This window comes from Octopus bimaculoides, chromosome 5 (genome assembly GCF_001194135.2).
Source record: "Octopus bimaculoides isolate UCB-OBI-ISO-001 chromosome 5, ASM119413v2, whole genome shotgun sequence".
In the NCBI taxonomy this organism is placed as follows: domain Eukaryota; kingdom Metazoa; phylum Mollusca; class Cephalopoda; order Octopoda; family Octopodidae; genus Octopus; species Octopus bimaculoides.
In genome coordinates, this window is record NC_068985.1 from 51983123 (window position 1) to 51986751 (window position 3629).

The window sequence follows — 3629 nt, forward strand, 5'->3', positions numbered from 1 at the left end:
TGTATATATGTATATATGTATATATACATATGCGTATACATACATACCTATACACACACACACACACACGCATACACACATGTTATGTTAGTGCTTTAATTACATCTAGTTCTGACACAGTCTCTCATTCTCAATACTTTTCCATCGCCCATATTTCTTTTCTTCAGAGAAAACGAAAAAGAAAAGGAATTCATTTGATTGTTTTTGAAGATGTGCTTTTGTTTGCGCGCGTGCGTGTGTATATATATATATATATATATATATATATATATATATACATATACATGTATATATATGTATATATATATATATACACATACATAATATGTGTGTGTGTATGTATGTATGTATGTATGCACACACACAAAACGTGTGTACGCGAGAGAGACATTTGTGGATTTATGTAGATATTCAAATGTTATGGAAATATATATGTATATATACATATTCATACATACATACATACATACATACATACATACATATATATATGCGTGTGTATGTGTGTGTGTGTATGTGTATGTTAAATTTACAAAACGCAAGTTAGATGGTTCATACCTTTGCCTGTAAACTCTAATTTTTCGCGATTGTTACTTAAACACTTAATAACATCAGTATGTGATTTACGTATGCAAGATGTATCTTTGACACTGGTATGGCACAATCGACATACACGCATTCCGTCTTAACGTGTAGGTTTGGAGACATTCTTATCTCTCTTATTGATCACATAATTAATTACAGTTCCGTGTTCCTGGACAGCGAAGACATATCTGAGATGCTTGTACTGTACTCACTTCGTAGCTCCTTTAACCATGGTGCCCACGGTTATGATGCTTAATTACATTCCAAATTCGCCTCAGAATAACTACAGATCCTTTCAAATAGAAGTATTTACAACTTTTATGTATGATTCCATAAATAATGCGTTTTTTCTCAATTGCATGAAATAAATGTCGGAGAGGGACGGGATAAACTACCTGCATCAATTTGCTATAAAAGCAGGTAGAGATTTTACCATGTTTTTATCCTTAGTGCAAGTTTTGAAGATTGCAGTTCGATTTTAACAGTTATTTTTTCAAAGCTATAATGGAAGTGACAAAGGAGCATATTCGGCATATTTTGCTTTATGAGTTCAATAAAGGCAACAACGCAACGGAAAGTGCGAGGAATATTAATGCGGCATATGGAGATCGGACAATAAGCATAAGCCAGTATCAACGGTGGTTCCAGAAATTCCGAGCCAGAAACTACAGCCTAGAAGATGAGCTTGATCCTGGAAGATGTGTAGAGCTCGATGAGGAAGTCCTGCAAACCTTCGAGGAACAAAATCCCATCGTAACTGTTGAGGAACTAGCAGAAAAGCTTGGATTTAGTCATTCAACCATTCATCGACACCTACGTGCCATCGGAAAAATTAGAAAATTGAGTCAATTGGTGCCTCACAAACTTTTCGAGTCTAATCGCGCGTAGAGAGTGAATGTGTGCTCTTCTTTGCTGCCACGTCTCACGAATGAACTCTTTTTGGACCGAATAGTGACTGGTGACGAGAAATGGGTTCTCTATAAAAATGTCAAGCGCCGAAAACAGTGGGTAGGGAAAGGAGAAGCACTGGCACCCCAGGCTAAAGAAGGTCTTCACACAACGTAAGGTGTTGTTATCTGTTTGGTGGAATATGAAATGTTTAGTCCACTTTGAACTTTTAAACCCAAACCAAATGATAACAAAGGAGATCTAATGCGAGCAGCTTCAGCGGCTTAAGTCAGCACTAGAAGAAAAACTACCATCTTTGGTTTCAAGACAAAAAGTGTTCTTCCCCAGGAAAATGCTCGGCTACCTACAGCGAAGATGACATTCCAAAGGCTGGAGCAGTTTGAATGGGAAACTATGCCCACCCACCATATTCGCCAGACAGGTGATTTTATTATGTGGAACAACATATTCCTTTTCAACGAACGTAGCTTACTGGAGCAGCTATTTCTCGCTGAGGTGTAAGCAGTCGGGATATATTACATAACACTAGCTCCTCATACTCTTCATGTAACAGACCGAAGGATCTTCCCATGGTACATATATTGGTACATGTTTATTGGTACATGTATTGGTACAGTTTATTGGTACATGTATTGATTAAATTGATAATTCCACTAGAATTTCTTTGCCATCATATATGTTGTAGTAACTCACGTGGCATATACCACATGTCATATACCATGTGTCATACACCACGTGTCATATACCATGTGTCATATACCACGTGCTATAGATCCCACGTGTTATTTGCCAGTTTTTTTTGTTTGTATACTCCTGCGATCTTCTCTAAACTGATGCTTCTTAGTATTTATTTAAAGGAAACAAACAAAATTCTTTTGTAACATTTGTATAAATGGCAAAAATTTAGTGGGAAGAAGTGTTTATACGAAAAAAAAAAGTGAATTCCTCTAAGTCTATATGACATATTTCGATCTCATTTATACTCGTACGTTATTTGTTTTAATTATTTGAATAATTCCTATAAGGAAGGAGTGAGTTTCAACAAAGAAAATCTCTATCGTTAGAGTTTAGATAACAAAAAGGAATGAAATATTGCATGTTAAACTTGATAAAAGTCTTGTACATTTTTATTCTTCCGCTTACAGATTGTATTTGTTTGACACGCCCAGGTTTTTAACAGAAACAAATGTCCCCAATGATTATATATATACATTCATGACAGTGTTCGTGGTGTTCTTATCGATGTCCATCATGACTACTTGAGCGAAACTCTACGTGATGAAAATATGTTTTCTAAAATCTGATATGAATGAGGATAAGTTGGTGAGCAGAAAGTCTTTCACTTATTTATGAAAGAAGGGGAAAAGTCATTTATTGATCTGTGCTTCTTTAGGTCGGCATAATTGGAAGTGAAAATGTTTAAAAACACATTTTAAATCATCCCACACCTGCACGCGCAAGTCTGTTGCTGATAGCATATGTATGTATATATGTATGTATGTATGTATGTATGTATGTATGTATGTATGTATGTATGTATGTATGTTATCAATCAGTTTCATTTCTGTATTTCTTGTCAATAGAGAAAGAGCCGGACTCTAACATAGATTCAAGGCTCCTTCATTGGAACTTTTATCAACATCATCTAGGTATTTGTGCATGTGTGTGTGTGTGTGTGTGTGTGTGTGTGCAGTATTTGGTGTTAGTGTATGTGCAGACTTGTATGTTTGTTTTATGGATGCGTTTTTATGTATATATTTTCATGTCTAGGCGTATGCATATGTATTCATGTGCTAAACTTTTGGAAAGTTTTACATATCTTTACAGTTCCATTGATGGCTTGAATTTGTAGTCTTGTATCTTTCTTTTTCCCCTCATCACTGTTCTAATATGTATGTATGTATGTATGTTTGTATGTAGCACGTATGATGTCTATATGTTAGTATATGTATGTGTGTGTATGTACTGTATGCATATATGTATATCTGCATGCTTACCTTTGATTTCTTAAATCTTATCAGTAATGAATAGAAGCGAAGCACATCGACCAAAACTCTGTATAAATGAATAACAATAAGATGTTGCAAATCTCTCGCCCCTCTCTCTTCATATATATACATATATATATATATATA

General features: G+C 35.1%; 1 protein-coding gene across 1 annotated transcript in view; it reads right to left on the reverse strand.

The window, feature by feature from the left end:
- LOC106877418 (signal peptide, CUB and EGF-like domain-containing protein 1) overlaps nucleotides 1-3629 on the reverse strand; it is a 233880-nt gene that overhangs the window by 101665 nt on the left and 128586 nt on the right. The gene's annotated exons all lie outside the window — the stretch shown is intronic.